Consider the following 20,641-nt stretch of genomic DNA (forward strand, 5'->3'; position numbering starts at 1 on the left):
TTCCCTGTAAATGCTTGATTAAATTTCAGGAAAATGATTATGTTTATTGGGACTCAACACAGTTAGAACAATTTTTACAACGTCATGAAACGAGTTCATCATCTTCTGTTCCCACCACATAATTAATATTTGGAGTTTTTATTTGTTTCATACACCAGAATGTTTGATCTTTATTGATCATGATTATGTTTAAAAATATCTGTTTTATTTAATGCCTGTTTTGTTCTCTGTCAATTATGTGGACTAGAGGAAATTATAGAGAGAACCCTTGGGAGGTTATATTATTTGTCTTTCTGTTTCTGTAAAATTCCTTTTTCTTTATTATTTGTATAAATGATAATGTATTAAAACTCGATAAATAAAAAAAAGTAAAAAAAAAAAAAAAGAAAATGCTCAAACTTTTCCTTAAGTAATTCTTAATATCTTAACAATATGTTCTTCTTATTATCATAACAATTCTTATGTAATCTGCCTTGAACCGCAAGGTAAAGGCGGAATAGAAATCACTAATGTAATGTAATAGAAATCAAGACAGCCCTTTGAATACTCGCCTGTATGATTTGCTGCCCAAAGAGATTTGAGGCTTTTTTTCCACCTTGATGTTTGAACGTAATAAGTCTCAGATGACTAGCCCTCCATTTGGCAAAACATAGCAATTTAGATTAGTGAATATAAACCCCCACAACACACACACACACACACCTTTTACAAAACCGTGAAAGCAGTTTTTAGCACCGGCCGCCACGCTGAATGCTGGGTGCTGCTCTGACGCTTATGGGAACTCTATGAGCGTCGGAGTAGTGCACAGCATTCAGCGTGCCGGCCGGTGCTAAAAACTGCTTTCATGGTTTTGTAAAAAGGGGAGGGGGGAATATTTTGTTAATGGTTATTTTTATGCCATATACAATCATTAACAGGGTAGATAGGGAAAACCATTGCTAGGGGTAGACAGCATGGTACTTATCTATTTTTTAGGGATCCTGCTGGATTCACCATTGTTAGAACCAGGACTTTTGGTCTGACCCAGTTCTTTTGTTTCTGAGTACCTCGTGGATCCCCCTCAACACACCATTTTATGAAATCCATCTTTCCTCAACTCAACCAAGCCTTCATAGTAACAGTCCTTGGCAAGGGATCTCCACTGCATGCAAATCTCACTCATGAATATTCATTGTGACTATCCTGAAAACTTGACTGGCTGGGGTGCCTCCAGGACCAGGTTTGGGAGATGTCCTAATTGTGTAAATTTGTTCAGTCTAAACCCAAGGCATAGGCACCAGTTCTGTGGTTGCTATGGATGCCCAAGGACCCCCAATAATTTTGGTACCTCCTGGGATCTGGACTGGCATGTGGTCCAGTCATCTCTTCCCCTTCTATCCATCTCCTCTCCTTCCCCTCCCCCTCCCAGTCTCCTATCAAAAAGAAATCTTCTTTTTTAGGGGGCCCCCGGTGCGGCAACCATTCTCACAGGCTGCTGGTGCTGCTTTGAAGCTTTCCCTTTGACGCAATCCGCTTCCCTCTGATGTAACTTTCTGTTTCAGCCTGGGCAGATCGCAGTAGAGGGAAAGCTTTGAAGCAGCACCGACAGTCTATGAGAATGGCTGCTGCGCTGGGACCCCTGAAAAAGAAGACTTCTTTTTGAAAGGAGACCAGGAAAGGAGGGAGGAAGATGGACAGAAGGGGAAGAGATGCATGGACTGCTCAGGGGTGGGGGCAGGAGCGGGGAGGGATGAGAGGAGAGGGAAATTCCAACCAGGGGAGTGGGTAGGGAAGGAGAGAAAGATGCCAGACCATGGCAAAGGAGAGAGATACCAGACTGCGGGAAGGGGGGAAGGGAAGGAGAAAGATGTTGGACCACGGAAAGGGAGAGGGAAGGAGAGAGAGATGCCAGACCATGGAAGAAGAGAGAGATGCCAGGCTGTGGGAAGGAGAAGAGAGAGATGCCAAACTGTGGGAAGGAGAGGAGAGAGAGGCTACACCGTGGGAAGGGGAGAAGGGAAGGAGAAAGATGTTGGACCATGGAAAGGAGGAGGGAAGGAGAGAGGGATGCCAGACTTTGGGAGAGGACAGACTTGATGCCAGGCTGTGGGAAGGAGAGGAGAAAGATGCCATACCATAGGGGGGGGGGGGGTGGAATGTGTAAGACAGAGATTTCAGACCACAGGAGAGGGAGAGAGAGATGATGCACAGTGATGTGTGTGGAAGGGAAGAGATATATAAGAAATGCTTATTATGGATAGATGGGAATAGAAGAGGAGATAGAACACACGGATAGATAGGAAGGGAAAGTATGGAAAAGTAGATTCATTTGAGAAGGAAGCAGAAAAATTGAAGAAAGTTGAATATTAAAAGTTAATGCCAAAGATGGATGTAATAAATAAAAAAACACCAGCCCAACATCAAGCTTGATATGTATAACCATTATTAAGTGATTTGAGATGTTGGGCTGAAGTTTTTGATTTATTATCGATGATCTGCCAGTCCTAATAATTTATTTTACCCCTGTGAAAAGTGATTTATCATAAAGATAGATGTAGGGCAGAAAGTGAAGAAGGAGAGAAAAACAGCAAATAGATAAGGCCCTGGAAACACAATTAAGAATGCAGACAGAAGGAAGGAAAAGATGATTAGCAAAACAAATATAGGGAAAATAATTGTATTTTTAATTTAGTGATTGAAATGTGTCAGTTTTGAGAATTTATATCTGCTGTCTACTGTATATTTTGCACTGTTCAGGAAGAAATTATTTTCTTTCTATTTCCCTGGTGTTGTACTGTGTGTAGAGTCTGCCATCTTAGGGTTTCGTTTGTGTACATTATTAATTGCAGATTGAAGTCTACAAAATCCTGAATGGCATAGAACGGGTACAAGTGGATTGATTTTTCACTCCATCTAAAATTACAAAGGCTAGGGGACACTTGATGAAGTTATAGGGAAATACTTTTAAAACCAATAGGAGGACATTTTTTTCCCACTCAGAGAATAGTTAAGCTCTGGACCGCATTGCCAGAGGTTGTGGTAAGAGCAGATAGCATAGCTGGTTTTAAGAAAGGTTTGGACAAGTTCCTGGAGGAAAAGTCCATAGTCTGTTATTGAGAGAGACATGGGGGAAGCCACTGCTTGCCCTGGATCGGTAGCATGGAATGTTGCTACTCCTTGGGTTTTGGCCAGGTACTAGTGACTTGGATTGGCCACCGTGAGAACGGGCTATTGGGCTTGATGGATCATTGGTCTGACCCAGTAAGGCTATTCTTATATTCTTATGTGGTCCGTTTGATATAACGGCTAAAGTGGAGAGCGGCCGCACGATACTTAAAGTCCTAGATTTCAAACGTACGGACTTTAATGCAATGGGAAAGTACCTGAAGAAAGAGCTGTTAGGATGGGAGGACATAAGAGAAGTGGAAAGACAGTGGTCTAAGCTGAAAGGAGCGATAAAAATGGCTACGGACCTTTATGTGAAGAAAATCAATAAAAACAAGAGAAAAAGGAAGCCGATATGGTTCTCCAACCTAGTGGCTGAGAAAATAAAGGCGAAAGAGTTGGCGTTCATGAAATATAAAAAAACCCAAGAAGAGGAGAGCAGAAAGGACTACAGGGTGAAACTGAAAGAAGCCAAGAGAGAGATACGTTTGGCGAAGGCACAGGCGGAAGAACAAATGGCTAAAAATGAAAAAAAGGGAGATAAAAATTTTTTCAGATATATTAGTGAAAGGAGGAAGATAAAAAATGGAATTGCTAGGCTAAAAGATGCTGGGAACAAATATGTGGAGAGTGATGAGGAGAAAGCAAATGTGCTAAACAAATACTTCTGTTCTGTGTTCACAGAAGAAAATCCTGAAGAAGGACCGAGATTGTCTGGCAAAGTTACACGAGAAAATGGAGTAGATTCTGCGCCGTTCACGGAGGAGGGTGTTTATGAGCAACTTGAAAAACTGAAGGTGGACAAAGCGATGGGACCAGACGGGATCCATCCCAGGATACTAAGGGAGCTCAGAGAGGTTCTGGCGAGTCCTATTAAAGACTTGTTCAACAAATCTCTGGAGACGGGAGTGATTCCTGGGGATTGGAGGAGAGCGGATGTGGTCCCTATTCATAAAAGTGGTCACAGGGATGAAGCAGGAAACTACAGGCCGGTGAGCCTCACTTCAGTTGTTGGAAAAATAATGGAAGTGTTGCTGAAAGAAAGGATAGTATACTTCCTTGGATCTAATGGGTTACAGGATCCGAGGCAACATGGCTTTACAAAAGGTAAATCGTGCCAAACGAACCTGATTGAATTTTTTGATTGGGTGACCAGAGAGCTGGATCGAGGACATATGCTAGATGTAATTTACTTGGATTTCAGCAAAGCCTTTGATACAGTTCCTCATAGGAGGCTGTTGAACAAACTTGAAGGGCTGAAGTTAGGACCCAAAGTGGTGAACTGGGTCAGAAACTGGCTGTCGGACAGACGCCAGAGGGTGGTGGTTAATGGAAGTCGCTCGAAGGAAGGAAAGGTGACTAGTGGAGTCCCTCAGGGTTCGGTGCTGGGGCCAATCCTGTTCAATATGTATGTAAGTGACATTGCTGAAGGGTTAGAAGGAAAAGTGTGCCTTTTTGCAGATGATACCAAGATTTGTAACAGAGTAGACACCGAAGAGGGAGTGGAAAATATGAAAAAGGATCTGCAAAAGTTAGAGGAATGGTCTAATGCCTGGCAACTAAAATTCAATGCAAAGAAATGCAGAGTAATGCATTTGGGGATTAATAATAGGAAGGAACCGTATATGCTGGGAGGAGAGAAGCTGATATGCACGGACGGGGAGAGGGACCTTGGGGTGATAGTGTCCGAAGATCTAAAGGCGAAAAAACAGTGTGACAAGGCAGTGGCTGCTGCCAGAAGGATTCTGGGCTGTATAAAGAGAGTCGTAGTCAGTAGAAGGAAGAAGGTGTTGATGCCCCTGTACAGGTTATTGGTGAGGCCCCACTGTGTTCAGTTTTGGAGACCGTATCTGGCGAAAGACGTAAGAAGACTTGAGGCGGTCCAGAGGAGGGCGACCAAAATGATAGGAGGCTTGCGCCAGAAGACGTATGAGGAGAGACTGGAAGCCCTGAATATGTATACCCTAGAGGAAAGGAGAGACAGGGGAGATATGATTCAGACGTTCAAATACTTAAAGGGTATTAACGTAGAACAAAATCTTTTCCAAAGTAAGGAAAATGGTAAAACCAGAGGACATAATTTGAGGTTGAGGGGTGGTAGATTCAGGGGCAATATTAGGAAATTCTACTTTACGGAGAGGGTGGTGGATGCCTGGAATGCGCTCCCGAGAGAGGTGGTGGAGAGTAAAACTGTGACTGAGTTCAAAGAAGCGTGGGATGAACACAGAAGATTTAGAATCAGAAAATAATATTAAAGATTGAACTAGGCCAGTTACTGGGCAGACTTGTACGGTCTGTGTCTGTGTATGGCCGTTTGGAGGAGGATGGGCAGGGGAGGGCTTCAATGGCTGGGAGGGTGTAGATGGGCTGGAGTAAGTCTTAACAGAGATTTCGGCAGTTGGAACCCAAGCACAGTACCGGGTAAAGCTTTGGATTCTCGCCCAGAAATAGCTAAGAAGAAAAAAAAAAAAAATTTAAATTGAATCAGGTTGGGCAGACTGGATGGACCATTCGGGTCTTTATCTGCTGTCATCTACTATGTTATATGTTACATAGGGGTTTTCTGTGTTCTGCATGTGTGACCAAGGCCTGGTGTTCTGGTAGGAATGAATGTTGAGAAGCATACAGTGTAGTCTAATTTTGTGGTTAACCATTGTGTATTGTTAATAAGATTTTATTGTGTATCTATATAATAAAACCGTAAGCGGCGCATGCGCAGTCTTATCAGCGTGCTTCCGTAATCCGTATGTCCGTGGCCGCCAAGACTGCAGCATGCCCCGCTCTTTCTACGGCCCCACGCGGCACTTCACTACATTTTCGCCAGAGCGGTTTGCCAAGATAGGGGAAGCTGAACAGCTCACTCCCGCCTCTGCTCGACTTCCTGTTCACAACCCCCCCCCCCCCCCAAACAACCGCATAGGAAAAACTCACTCCCTGCTCTCCTGCCACGGCGTTTGCTTCCTCTACTCGGCACGGCGCTTTACCCGGCAGACATTGAATAAAAGGTTGCCTCCCCCTGCCGCTCTGAATACCTGACCGCCTAACTTTAAACCCGCGGCTGCAGCTGCTTTGAAGACCTGGCCTGGCCGCCTAACTTTAAAACCACGAACTAAACAGGTATGTAGTTCTTCCTTTCACCTGAACTCGCCTGCTCCCAGTGGGCCAAGAGAGAGGGGGGAGTGGCTGCCGTGGTGATCTGGCCGACTCCCTGGTGACAGGAGCCGCGGCGGCACCTTTAAAGTGAAAAAATAACTGTGGCAAGGGAGCCGGCCAACTGGCAGTTCAAGTTGGAGCTTCAGTCTGGCCTGCTCCCTGCCGTATTGTATTTTTTAGTTGAAAGAAGCGGCGGTGGCTCCTCTCACGATCCCCGCCTGGGTCAGACTTCCGACGCAGGTGGGGATCATGAGAGGAGCCACCGCCGCGTCTTTCAAATAAAAAAATACAATATGGCAAGGCGGGCAGGGAGCAGGCCAGACCAAAGCTCCAGAGAAAGGGGGCCATGGAGAGAGAAAGAGAGTCAGCGGAAGGGAGACAGACAGACATGTATTCTAGCACCCGTTAATGTAACGGGCTTAATGACTAGTATATATATATATATATATATGAAAAATAAATGGGAAAATGGCATTACAATTAGTACTATTATTATGGGGGTAGGGTCGGGGGAACTGGGGTGGGGCTATTGAGTACCCCCAATCATTTTGAAAAGTTGGCTCCTATGACCCAAGGCACTGTAATTTTGCTTCTCCACATCTTGTGCAGTCAGAGAACATACCTCTCATCTGAGCTGATACAAAGGTAGTGGGTGTCCTAGACAAACCTTCAGCCCAGTGGCGTGTAAAGGGGAAGGCAGGGGGGCGGACCACCCCAATGCCGTTTTGGTGGGGGTACTGGCACCTCTCCTCCTCTCTGTTCCCCTGCTCCTTCCCATTGCTCCCCCATTACATGCACATCTTCACTCCCCCCCCACTGTTCCTCTGGCTCTTCACCAGCCTCAACGCTTCCCTCTGCTACTTCCGGGTCCAACGACTAGGAAGTGACATCAGAGGGAGAGCTGATGCCAATGCGGGCAGCAAGTTGGAGATGCTACTCATGCTGGGGAAGCTAAACATGTACAGGGGAAAAGGCGCACGCGTGGCGAGGGGAGGGGGGAGGGAAAGGAGCGGGGGACACCACCGCCCTGGACACCTCCCACCCTTGCTTATGCCAGGGCTTCAGCCATATCCTTCCATCTCTCATTAACCTTTAGACTACTAGTTTGTGATCCCCTTCCCTGGGGGTCTGGACGGCTTTTCAAAACCCGGCACTGTCCGGGTTTTGAAAAGCCTTCTCTTAATCACGTCGGGCAGGATGCAATCCACGCATGCGAGGGTGCCACGTGACATCATCGCATGGCACCCGCACATGTGCGGATTGCCTCATGCCCGACCAAAGCAGGCAGCGAGGGGGGGGGGTGAAGCTAGGATGGGACTTGGGCCAAGATGGGCAGGACTGGGGGGTGGGTCTAGGGTAGCCGGATTTTACCATCGTAAAATCTGGCCACCTTACCATAACCTAGTGTTTTACTTTGACTGCATCTGTTCTTTGCAGCCCCATGAAGATTTCACCCTAGATGACCACCTTGTCTTGCCTAATGGTTGAGCTAGCCCTGTCTCCCGTGCACACCACTCGAGTACATTTGAGAAGAAGAAAAAGCTGGGTTTATTTTGCTTTGCATTGCCAAGCTTGGTTTTTGATTGCACAGCTGAAAGCGAAATCTAGCATCCTCCAACCCAGGCTTCCGGTTTCCAAAGGATAAAGTATTAGGTTTCTCTGTTTCTCACGTGCATATAATGCGATGAACAATGGTGCCAGCATTATATTGCATTGATTCTGCCAATGGGAGTGCTAACTAAGGGGCATTGCAAAAGACTGCTTCGACCCACCAAGAACAGACGGCCATCAGAAGGCGTGAAGGTGAGTCTAGCTCTGTAGAAAAAGTAGGTGGTCTGCAATTTTCAAAGTTATTTACAAGGTAAACTGGCCCGGCCGAAAATAGCTGTCCTCTATCTGACTTCCGTAGCATGCATACCTTTAAATGGGAGACAAGTTGGGCTGGATTTCGATCAGGAGAGTAAAACTTGTCCCCGGTGGCAAAGTGAGGGTGAGAGGCGCCCCTCCCCTGCCCTCTTCTCCGTCCTCCCTCCGCTTCTTCCCCGCCCCCTCCTGCTGCCTGTGCACTCCCCTTACCTCCCCTCCCGCTGGTACCTCTTTAACGATCGCGGTGAACAGAAACCCCCAACCTGCTGCTTGCACCAGCGTTGGCTCTTCCTCTTATGTCACTTCCTGGGTGCGGGTCCAGGAAGTGATGTCGAGGAAGATCCGATGCTGGCACAAGCAGAAGGTGGGGGTTGCTGCTCGCACTGAGAATATTAAAGAAGTACAGAGGAAGGGAAGGGGCGGGGGGAGGGCGGAGAGGAGGACTGGTGCTGGTGCTCACGATGGACCGCCCCTCCCCCCTTTACTACACCACTGCCTGTCCCTTCAGGTTTCAGCTATAAAGCGTTTAACTGTTGCACTCAGGGCTGGCTTAGCTCCTAGGCGATTGCCTAAGATAATAGATGCTGAGGTTGGAATGAAGCACAGCCGCATTGAAAGCAATTCTGCTACTAATCATTTCTGTTGCATTTACCAGATGTACACAGTGCTATGCACATTATATGCAGGTACTTTGTCCCTGGTGGACTCGCAATCTATGTTTTGTACCTGGGGCCCTGGAAGGGAAGGAAATGGGGACTTGTATACTGCCTTTTTGTCCCTTTGATATTCAAAGCAGTGGGTAGTGAAGAATTCTGACTTGCCCTGGGTCACAAGGAGCAGCACCAGGATTCGATCTCACAACCTCTAGGTGCAGAGGCAGCAGCTCTACCGGTGAGCCACACCTTCAGTCTGTCTTATTATGGTAATTCTTACGTTAGCCAAGTATAGGACAATCAAGCCATTGTGACATCACTGGTGAGGTTGGCTCTTAGGCATTAGTGGATTGAGGCATTATGACATCACAATCTCAACTCTGGAATGTTGCTACTATATGGGTTTCAAAAATATGAAACCCGGATCACTTTCAAATTAATCCAACCCACAATAAACTTGTAATTCAAATAAAAAGAGGGTTTTTTTTTTTTGGATCATAAATAATGATTATTTTGCAAATTTTTAAACACATAAAAAAATGTATCAACTTATACATGAATTAATGCAATCTGAATGACATCCTGCTCAAGCCGTTGATACGGACACCCGTAAAACCGGTTGCAGCAGGGGCGCGTTTAAGTTACAAACAATGAAGTTCAGCAACAATTCTATTGTCCCCCAAGGAAAGCTCTTCTGTGGCTGAAATGCTCCTTTTAAAGTGGAGCGTCAGGTGTTTTTTGAGACACTCACCAACGCTGGAAGTGGCATACAGCCAACTAGATAAGTGTTGCTGTTTCTTCTGACACACCTTAAAAACTTTAAAATCTCTTTAGTTAGACACATATAGAGTTCATATAAGGGTGGGATGTGGGTTTGAGGTAAATGATTATATGGTAGCCAATATATACAGGAAAAGGACCTGAAATAACATATATGCACTGAGTTGTTAAGCCTCAATATGATACCTCAACCCCTTGGTGAATTTATTATTTGGGAAAGTTGTTTTTCAAATTAGGGTGTCCTATTCAACGGCTTGAGCAGGTTGCCATTCAGATTGCATTAATTCATGTATAAGTTGATACACATAAGAACATAAGAACTGCCGCTGCTGGGTCAGACCCGTGGTCCATCGTGCCCAGCAGTCCACTCACGCGGCAGCCCTTTGGTCAAAGACCAGCGCCCTAATAATAATAATAACAGTTTAGATACCGCAGGACCGTGAAGTTCTATGCGGTTTACAATGATTAGAAATGTTACAGGTTGAGTGAATAAGCAAAGTTACAGATTGAATGAATAAACAAAGTACAGATTTAGCGACAGGTGGTTCTTGCGCTCGGTTGTTAAGGACTAAGATTGAATAGGTTGGTTTCCTAAGTATTTCAGGAATAGATGTGTTTTCAGGCGTTTCTTGAATTCTCCATAGGTAGTAGGTACAAGCAATTGTTCAAGGTCTTTACCCCATAATGCAGAGACTAGCCCTACCTGCATACGTTCCGGTTCAGCAGGAACTTGTCTAACTTTGTCTTGAATCCCTGGAGGGTGTTTTTTCCCTATGACAGACTCCGGAAGAGCGTTCCAGTTTTCTGCCACTCTCTGGGTGAAGAAGAACTTCCTTACGTTCGTACGGAATCTGTCCCCTTTCAGCTTTAGAGAGTGCCCTCTCGTTCTCTCTTCTTTGAAGAGGGCGAACAACCTGTCCTTATCTACTAAGTCTATACCCTTCAGTACCTTGAATGTTTTGATCATGTCCCCTCTCAATCTCCTCTGCTCAAGGGAGAAGAGACCCAGTTTCTCTAGTCTTTCGTTGTACTGCAACTCCTCCAGCCCCTTAAACATCTTAGTTGCTCTTCTTTGGACCTTTTCGAGTAGTACTGTGTCCTTTTTCATGTACGGTGACCAGTGCTGGACACAGTACTCCAGGTGAGGACGCTCCATGGCCCGGTATTGTGGCATGATAACCTTCTCCAATCTATTCGTGATCCCCTTCTTTATCATTCTGTTCGCCCTTTTCGCTGCCGCTGCACATTGCGTAGACAGCATCATTGACTTATCGATCAGAACTCCCAAGTCTCTTTCCTGGAAAGTTTCTCCAAGTACCGCCCTGGACATCCTGTATTTATGTGTTTAAAAATTTGCAAAATAATCATTATTTATGATCACTCTCCCCCCCCCCCCTCTTTTTCTTTGAACTATATGAGTTTCTGCTAGGTTCTTCATTCATTGAAAAAACATGATCACATTACTGAGGCATTCATCAATTCTCATTGGCTTCCAATCCAGGAAATAATACAATTTAAATTCTACTGTATACTATTTAAAACTATAAATGGAGACAGCTCAACCTACCTAAATGACCGCCTCATCCAAACCACCTCTACCAGGCATAGAAAAACACACACCTCATTCACTTACCCCCCAATCAAAGAAGTAAAACAGAAAAAACTATACAACGGACTACTGGCCACTCAGGCAGCGAAGATAGACAACCAAGTCTCCAACCTATTGACAACAACCCCAGACTACAAGATGTTCAGAAAGGAAATAAAAACTATACTCTTCAAGAAATCCCTTAATAAAGCTTAATACCATGATAAAGCTTAACCCCCTCTCTAACCCCAGATCCTACTTTTACCTCTCTTGGAAACCTTCTCTGATCTAACGTTGTAACCCTTCTTCCATAACTCTTTTTGTAATCCGCTTTGAACCGAAAGGTAATGGCAGAATAGAAATCTGTAATGTAATGTTCTTGGGACCTGGGTTAGAAACAGGATACTGGGCCTGATGAAAGGGAAAGTGAATGGGGATTTTTGTGGCTTTGGCATTCAAAGCAATGGGCACTGGAGGAGGATTAAGTGACTTGACCAGGGTCACAAGGAGCAGCATCAAGATTTGATCTCACAACCTCAGGGGGCAGAGGCAGTAGCTCAACCAGTGAGCCACAGCAACTTACCCAAAGACATAAGGAGCTGTGGTGGGAACTGAACCCAGTTCACCAGGATCAAAGCCTGTTGCACCAACCATTAGGCCAGTACTGGGCAGACTTGCACAGTCTGTGTCTGTATATGGCCATTTGGGGGGAGGATGGGCTGGAGAGGGCTTCAATGACTGGGAAGGTTTAGATGGGCTGGAGTAGGTTTTAACGGAGATTTCGGCAGTTGGAATCCAAGCACAGTATTGGGTAGAGCTTTGGATTCTTGCTGAGAAATAGCTAAGAAGAAAAAAATGTAAAAAATTTAAATTGAATCAGGTTGGGCAGACTGGATGGACCATTCGGGTCTTTATCTGCCGTCATCTACTATGTTAGGCTACTCTGCTTGACAATCAATTAAAAAAACAGTGTGTGTGAAGTTTTACCTACAAGAAGTGTGGGAAACTTGCACATAGACTATTTACATGTTAGAATTTGCCTAAAATTTGAGAGGGGTGGGATGGAGGAAGATACAAACCAAAGATTTTGCCTGGGGTGCCTTTTCTCTTTGCACCAGTCCTGGGTGACCTATGGCTATAGTGTTCCTAACTATTCTCTTTCTGGTCATTATTTCTTATAATGCCTTCCCCTGGGAATAATTCAGATTAAAGAAACATGAGCACTTATAGAAACATAGAAAAAAAAAGCAGCAGAAAAGGGCTATAGCCCACCAAGTCTGCCCATTCCAAGTATCCCCTCCCCTGAATTTACTCCCTTAAAGATCCCACGTGAGTATCCCATTTTCTCTTAAAATCCTTCAGATTGGTTTACTTGTCTGTCCATTTAGACCCTAAGCTCAAAGAACTTGTGAGCTATCCCTTGCATGCGCTCCTACAGAATGTTTACAGCACCTCCTGCTGGGAGAGACTGGAACCGAGAGACATGCAGTCTACGCACACGTGGTCCTTTCGTTTTTCCAATTCCCATCTACCGAGGAACACTGGATCCAACAAAATTGTCAGTTCTCCTTGTCAATGGCAGAAAACACACCCCACATCGTTTCATCATGAGCAGCTCAAAGTCTAGTAGCTTGTGAACAGATGGTAGGAAGTTAGATTGGTAGAGACAGAATAGGCCGAGATGAACTCAAGGTCCCTTCTAACACTATTTCTTACCTCTGTTCCAAATTTAAGCCTAGGCAACCAAAACTGTATTCACTGATCCCTCCTGGCTCCTTACTTGACTCCGCCCACTCCCCTGGTTCCACCTCCCTCCTGTGGTATGTCAAGGCTAGGAAGGATAAATATTTGATAAACTGCAAGAGAAATATAAATTATTGATTGCATTTGATTAAAGAGTCAGTAAGAAGGCAACTGCTGGTGATGGCGGAGAGATTGGAGGTGTGAAGTGAGCCTCGATTTGTGTGTGAGAGTGGTACATATAATACACGCCTGCCTTTGTATGAGGGTTTGTAGTAGATGTTTGCACTTGTTGATGTTCCCACATATTCATGAGTTCAGATTATGTGTCTCAAAGAGCAATTTCCAAAGTTATTCAGCCAGGTAAACTGACTGGGTTGAAAGCAAACGTCCCCAGCTGTATTTAAGTACATACAGGCTTCCTTAATGTGCTTTTAGCCGGGTTAAAAAGAGGCATTTACAGGAGCATGTTTTTGGGGAAGGCAAACTACCTAGAGGATAAAAAGGTATTTCTAAGAAAGATCTTAAAAGACTTTTTTTTATTCAGAAATGCGTTCTCTTAGGCACTTGTACTCTAACTCTGTAATACCGGATAATTTGCCAGGAGACTCTAGACCAGTGGTCTCAAAGTCAAACCCTTTGCAGGGCCACATTTTGGATTTGTAGGTACTTGGAGGGCCTCAGAAAAAAACAGTTAAAGAAATGACAATTTTGCATGAGGTAAAATTCTTTATAGTTTATAAATCTTTCCTTATGGCTAAGTCTTAATAATAATATTGTAATTTATAGCTAAAGAGACATATGATCAAGAAACTGTTTTATTTTACTTTTGTGATTATGATAAACATACCGAGGGCCTCAAAATAGCACCTGGAGGGCCGCGAGTTTGAGACCACTGAGTTAAGGGGAACGGTTAATATGCTGGCTGGGTTGGAGGGCAGCGGGGAGAACAGGACAATCAAGCCATTGTGACATCACTGATGAGGTGGCTCTTATTGGTGGAATGAGGCATTATGACATCACAATCTCGGCTCTGCTTCCCAAAGGCAAACAGGATGTCAAGGCAGTGGTCTCAAACTCAAAACTTTTGCAGGGCCACATTTTGGATTTGTAGGTACTTGGAGGGCTCAGAAAAAATAGTTACTGTCGTATTAAAGAAATGACAATTTTGCATGAGGTAAAACTCTTTATAGTTTATAAATCTTTCCTTATGGCTAAGTCTTAATAATAATATTGTAATTTATAGCTAAAGAGACAGATGATCAAGAAACTGTTTTATTTTACTTTTGTGATTATGATAAACATACCGAGGGCCTCAAAGTAGTACCTGGCGGGCCGCGAGTTTGAGACCACTGCTCTAGACCATACCCCCAACCTTACGTGCTTTCCCTTTCCCCTTGCTTTCCTTTTAAAAATTGAAGTTCCTCCCCATTATCCTCTTGTATTCCATGTAGCTTTATTAATTTTTATTATTTTTAAATTTCTTTTAAATTTTAATTTACTGATAATAATTTTACTGTAAGCCGCTTAGTTACGGTGTGATTTGCAAGATATCAAGAAATACTAAACTTGAAACATGTATCTATTTTAAACCTATTTTTATAAAGATACTTAGGGAATAGCGCGCGCTACAGTGCCCCGCGTGCTAGACCTTAACGCCAGCATTGAGCTGGCGTTAGTTGTAGAAGCCTAGCGCGCGGTAATTTCCTGCGTGCGCTAAAAACGCTAGTGCACCTTAGTAAAAGGAGCCCTTAGAGTCTTTGCCCCTCAGGAATGACAAAAGATACAAAATCAAGAAAGTATTTCACGGTCCATAAGCAGTAAACAAATTCAAACAGCATTACTGAATTAAACCAGCATTATTTTTGGATTATCATACACTGGTTATTCGGGGATGTAGACAACTCCAAACTACAAAGCCATGGAATAGAGGGAGATATACACAGGTGGATAGGCAAATGGCTGGAAAATAGAAAGCAGAGAGTGGGCATAAATGGGAAGTTCTCAGACTGGGAGAAAGTGACTAGTGGTGTGCCCCAGGGCCGATCCTATTTAATATTTACATCAATGACCTGGAAGAAGGAGTATCCAGTGAGATCATTAAATTTGCAGACGACACAAAGCTATGCCGGGCAATCAGATCGCAGGAGGATAGCGAGGAACTCCAGAGTGACTTGTATCAGTTAGAGAAATGGGCAGAGCAATGGCAGATGAAGTTCAACGTGGAGAAATGCAAAGTAATGCATTTAGGTAGTAAGAATAAGGAACACGAGTATAGAATGTCAGGCGCAACTCTGGGTAAGAGCGAACTGGGTGTACTGATAGATAGGACCCTGAAGCCGTCGGCACAATGCGCGGCAGCGGCAAAGAAAGCAAACAGAATGTTGGCCATGATAAAGAAAGGAATCACGAGTAGATCGGAGAAAGTCATAATGCCGCTTTATAGAGCAATGGTCAGACCACACTTGGAATACTGTGTCCAACATTGGTCTCCCAACCTAAAGAAGGATATAAAACTGCTTGAGAGGGTGCAGAGACGAGCAACGAAGCTAATAAGAGGTATGGAGAACTTGGAATATGAGGAACGACTCAAGAAACTGGGACTGTTCTCCCTTGAGAAGAGGAGGCTTCGAGGGGACATGATCGAGACGTTCAAAATGCTGAAAGGAATCGATAAAATAGAGCAGGAAAATAAATTATTTACATTGTCCAACGCGACACGGACAAGAGGACATGGTTTGAAGCTAAGGGGGGACAAGTCCAGGACAAATGCCAGGAAGTTCTGCTTTACACAGCGAGTGGTAGACGCCTGGAATGCTCTCCCAAAGGAGGTTATTAAGGAATCCACTGTGCTAGGATTCAAAGGCAAATTAGATGCACATCTCCTTACGAGAGGCATAGAGGGATATGGGTGACTAAAACTACATCAGGTGTATACCTGACTGGGCCTCCGCGTGTGCGGATCGCCGGACTCGATGGACCATGGGTCTGATCCGGAGATGGCAGTTCTTATGTTCTTATGTTCTCCATTATTCCCAGAAATGTGTCATCTTTGATCTGTATCACACCCCTCCATATTCGCGGTCCACGGTTTCAGTTATTCGTGATTTTTGATCAAAGGCCCTGCCCCCAAATTTACATCACAGGAAATCACTGCTCCTGGCGTTGCACAGAGAAAATGGAACCAGCTGCACTTTCTTCACTGGAACAAGTCGGCTTATTCGCGGTTTTTCTCTATTCGCAGCCTCCGCGAATACGGAGAGGGAAGTGTAGTTATAAGTGCTTTTGTGTGTCTCAAACTCACTTACTGTGCAAATAATACTGTAACTCTTCCAAATGCAATTTTTATAATACGAGTAGGAAAGGAAGCAGGACTTAGGGCCTGTTTTACAAAGCCGCGCTAGTGGCTGCCGTGCGGCAACAGCCTCGAAGCCCTTTAAATCTCTATGGGCTTTGGGGCCGTTACCGCGCTTCAGCCACTAGCGTGGCTTTGTAAAACAGGCCCTTAGATTCTGTTTGAATGTTCCCCAGCTGAGCAGTCAGGGGCTCTTAAGGAGGGCGAGGTATGGCCAGTAGGAAAAAGGAGGTATTGATGCCTCTGTATAAGACTCTGGTGAGACCTCATTTAGAATACTTAAGGTGACCATACGTCCCGTTTTGAACTTTTTTGTTTCAAGACGCTTTTTTGTTTCAAGACGCTTTTAATAATTAATATGTTTTATTTTGGACCCTTCATACTTTGTTACAGATTTTAACCCTTTTCCCTCCCTCTCGTTTTTTCCTTTTTATGTAATTTTCAATATAAAATGAATTGTAGCTTTTCCCCCCTTTCCCTCTTTGATCATGTCTGTCTTTAATCTGACTGCAAAAATTGTTAGTCGGTTTATTTATTTTGTACGTTGTCTTTTATACCCAATTATCTGTGGGACCACTAACTAGTGGCTTTTTAAGTTGTTCATCGCTTAGAAAGTTTGTATAAGCGATTCATCAAATGGTAATAAAACTTGAAACTTGACAGTCCCGTTTTCGGATCCCCTGTCCCGTTGTCCCCACACACAGCTTTGGGACGCCCAAAATGTCCCGTTTCCAGAGACAGCGTCAGGAAGCTGTGTGCGGGGACAATGGGACAGGCGATCGCTTCCTGTCCCTCCCCTACCGCACCAAAAAAAAAAAAACCCACAAAAGCCTCCCTCCAGGCCCGATTTAGGTCCACCGCCACTGCTCCTCTGCTGCAAACTGCTGGAACCTGGAAGCCTTCTTTCCGACGTCAATTCTGAGGGTGGGGCTAGGGCGGGATTGGGGGCGGGACTGAATATTAATAGATGTCCCGTTTTGATGAAAAAAATAAATGGTCATGTTAAGAATACTGTATACAATTCTGGAGGCCGCACCTTCAAAAGGATGGAGTTGGACCAGAGGAAGGCTGCTAAAATGGTGAGTCGTCTTCATCATAAGGCGTATGGGGTCAGACTTAAAGATCTCAATCTGTATACAGTACTTTGGAGGAAAGGCGGGAGAAAGGAGATATGATAGAGACGTTTAAATACCTACGTAATATAAATATGCATGAGTCAAGTCTCTTTTATTTGAAAGGAAGCTCTGGAACGAGAGGACAGAGGATGAAGTAAAGAGGTGATAGGCTCCGGAGTAATCTGAGGAAATACTTTTTTACAGAAAGGGTGGTAGATATGCGGAACAGTCTCCCAGAAGAGGTGGTGGAGACATCAAAACGGGACATCTATTAATTGTCAGTCCCGCCCCCAATTCCACCCTAGCCCCGCCCCCAATCTCACCCCAAATTTATTCCATTCATTTTTCATGTACAGATATCTTATTAATTCATAATGATAACCATAAAATTAGAAAAAAACACAAAGCACACTATATGCAGAGAAAATGTTAATTATCATTTATATTGGGGGGGGGTTTCAAAGATGTTAAGGCAGATGACCTTAAAGTATGCAATGTCACCTCAGTAACTATAAAAAATAGACAAATATAGTGCAAAATATAGACAGCAGATATAAATTCTCAAAACTGACACATTTTGATCACTAAATTGAAAATAAAATCATTTTTCCTACCTTTGCTGTCTGGTGATTTCATGAGTCTCTGGTTGCGTTTCCTTCTGACTGTGCATTCTTTCTTTCATTTCTTTCTGCACTCAGGGCCAACAATTGTCCCTTTCTATTCCCTCCCTCCTTCCTTCCTATGTCCTTAGTGCCCTCAGTGTCTCCTTCCTATGTCCTTAGTGCCCCTCCCTTGCCAAAGCCTGCCTGCCTGCCCAGGGCCGCCATCAGGGCAGTACTACCAGTCCTGCATTCAGGGGCCTGGAGGTGACAGGGGGCCCGGGCTCCCCCAGGGTCCTAGGCAGTGTTCCCTCTAAGAAAGCGGTCTCAAACACGCGGCCCGCGTGTGGCTCTCCAGGTTTTATTTGTGGCCCGCGGTCTGGAGGCGATCATTCTCTTCCTTTTGGAGCAGCAGCCGGCTCGTTCGTTCAAAGCCGCGGGTTGGCGGCTCCTTGTGCTATCCACTCCTGCATCGGAAGCCTCTCTGATGTCACACCATCAGAGAGGCTTCAGACACAGGCGCGGAGCTCGCAAGGAGCCGCCAACCGGGCTTTGAACGAATGAGCCGGCCAGACACGCTGCTGCTCCAGTGGCGTACCAAGGGGGGGGCGGTCAACTGTTCTCTTTAGAGTGCGGCTCGCGGCTCGTCTAGAGCAGTGGTGCCCAACCTGCTTCCCTTCCTTTCTCACTGCTGTCATCGGGGATCAGGCCGGCACCGTGTCTTTGATCTCCCTGCTTCTCTTCCCTGCGGGCCGACCAACTCTCGCGGCGGCTCGACGTCAATTCTGACGTCAAGAGGACGTTCTGGCTAGCCAATCGCTGCCTGGCTGCCCGGAACGTCCTTTCCGACGTTAGAATTGAAGTCGTGCGGCGAGAGTTGCAGAAGAGAAGCAGGGAGATCTCGGCCTGTTCCCGATTGCTGCAGCGGCAGCAGCCTATTCTGCGGCGGTGGTGGCATGGGGGAGGCAGGAAAAAAGAAAGAAAGAAGGGGGGGACAGGGAGCCAGAAAAAAAGCAAAAAATGGGGCACGGAGGAAGAAAGAAAGAAAGAAAGAAGGGGGGGTGGACAGCGAACCAGAAACAAAGCAAAAAAATGGGGCACAGAATCAGAGAAAGACAGACATAGAGAGAGAAAGAAAGAAAAAGTTGGGGGAGGGAATGAGGTCTGGAGGAGAGGAAGCATACAGGAGGCTGAAAGAAGGGAAGAAATATTGGATGCACAGTCAGAAGAATAAAGTGCAATCAGATGAAATTACCAAACAAAGGTAGGAAAATGATTTTATTTTCAATTTAGTGATCAAAATGTGTCTGAATTTATATATGCTGTCTATATTTTGCACTATGGCCCCCTTTTACTAAATCGCAATAGTGTTTTTTAGTGCAGGGAGCCTATGAGCGTTGAGAGCAGCGCTGGGCATTTAGCGCAGTTCCCTGCGCTAAAAACCGCTATTGTGGTTTAATAAAAAGGATGGGGGGTATATTTGTCTATTTTTGTATGGTTGTTACTGAGGTGACAATGCATAGAGTCATCTGCCTTGACCTCTTTGAAAAAAACCCAGAATAGGAATGATAATTAACATTTTCTCAGCGTATAGTGTGCTTTGTGTTTTTTAATTTTATTTTTGGTAGATCATTTTGACTTGGTCATTTTAAAGTAGCTCGCAAGCCCAAAAAGTTTGGGCATCTCTGAGCTAGAGCGTTGAAACTGTATTTCTATTTTATCCCCCCTTTTACAAAACTGGAGCGTTTTTTAGCGCCAGCCGTGGCGGTAGCAGCTCTGATGCTCAGAATTCTATGAGCATCAGGGCTGTTACCACCGTGGCTAAAATCCACACTACAGTTTTGTAAAAGGGGGAGGGGTTAGTTTCTGATGACATATTCCATACTAGGCGAAGGTGTTTTCTGTGTTCTGTGTGTTTGAAAGACATGGTTTTCTGTTAGGATTGACGATGTAGAATTGATCTGTGCTGGTCTGGCTTGTTTAGTTTTACAATGGATGTATTGATGTACCGCTCACTGCAATATGTAAGATGCTGCCTTTTCCTAGGTACTCATGTGTGACGTGTGGTTTGTTACTAAAAATCATGTTTTTCTTACAGATGGTGGGGGGTGCCAAAAAATGATGGACCCCGGGTGTTACATATGCTAGGTACGCCACTGTATGTAAAGATACCAGAAAGCTGGCGAAGCAAAAACTTTAAGCAAATTGTTATTCTTCTAAGTTTTGAGTATTTACCCTCACACAATCTCACGGGCACTCGTTTCAAGTTTCAAGTTTATTGAGATTTTGATTTAAACGCAATATCAAATATTTTCAATGCGTATAACAAAAATAAATTTGGGGAAATAAATAAAACCATTTGAACAATAAACATACAAACATATCTATAGATGATTAAAATTACATAAGGAGTACAAGGATAAACTACATTTGTTTAAAAATGCGTCCTCCGCGCCTGCTCATAAATTTGTGGAGTATGTAACTTGTCGCTTATGCATATTTTTTTTGCACACACCTCATCAATCCTTAGAGGGAACATTGGTCCTAGGTCACCATAGCACAAATTCCTGTATTATGCTTCTGCTGTGCACAACAATAAACACTGCTGTCATATTTTTTTTTGTCCCCTGCCGATTTCCTGATAGCAC

General features: G+C 44.5%; 1 protein-coding gene and 1 long non-coding RNA gene across 6 annotated transcripts in view; one reads left to right on the plus strand and one right to left on the minus strand.

Moving 5' to 3' along the window:
- USH1G (USH1 protein network component sans) overlaps positions 1 to 20,641 on the minus strand; it is a 49,247-nt gene that overhangs the window by 10,759 nt on the left and 17,847 nt on the right. The window lies entirely within an intron of this gene.
- LOC117367391 overlaps positions 5,992 to 20,641 on the plus strand; it is an 85,014-nt gene continuing 70,364 nt past the window's right edge. For all 3 annotated transcript variants that reach the window (XR_004540760.1, XR_004540759.1, XR_004540758.1), the window contains exons 1-2: positions 5,992 to 6,261; positions 7,735 to 8,100. This is a non-coding gene — a long non-coding RNA (uncharacterized LOC117367391). The remainder of the gene's footprint in view (positions 6,262 to 7,734; positions 8,101 to 20,641) is intronic.

The sequence above is a fragment of the Geotrypetes seraphini genome, chromosome 10, assembly GCF_902459505.1.
Source record: "Geotrypetes seraphini chromosome 10, aGeoSer1.1, whole genome shotgun sequence".
Taxonomy (NCBI): Eukaryota; Metazoa; Chordata; class Amphibia; order Gymnophiona; family Dermophiidae; genus Geotrypetes; species Geotrypetes seraphini.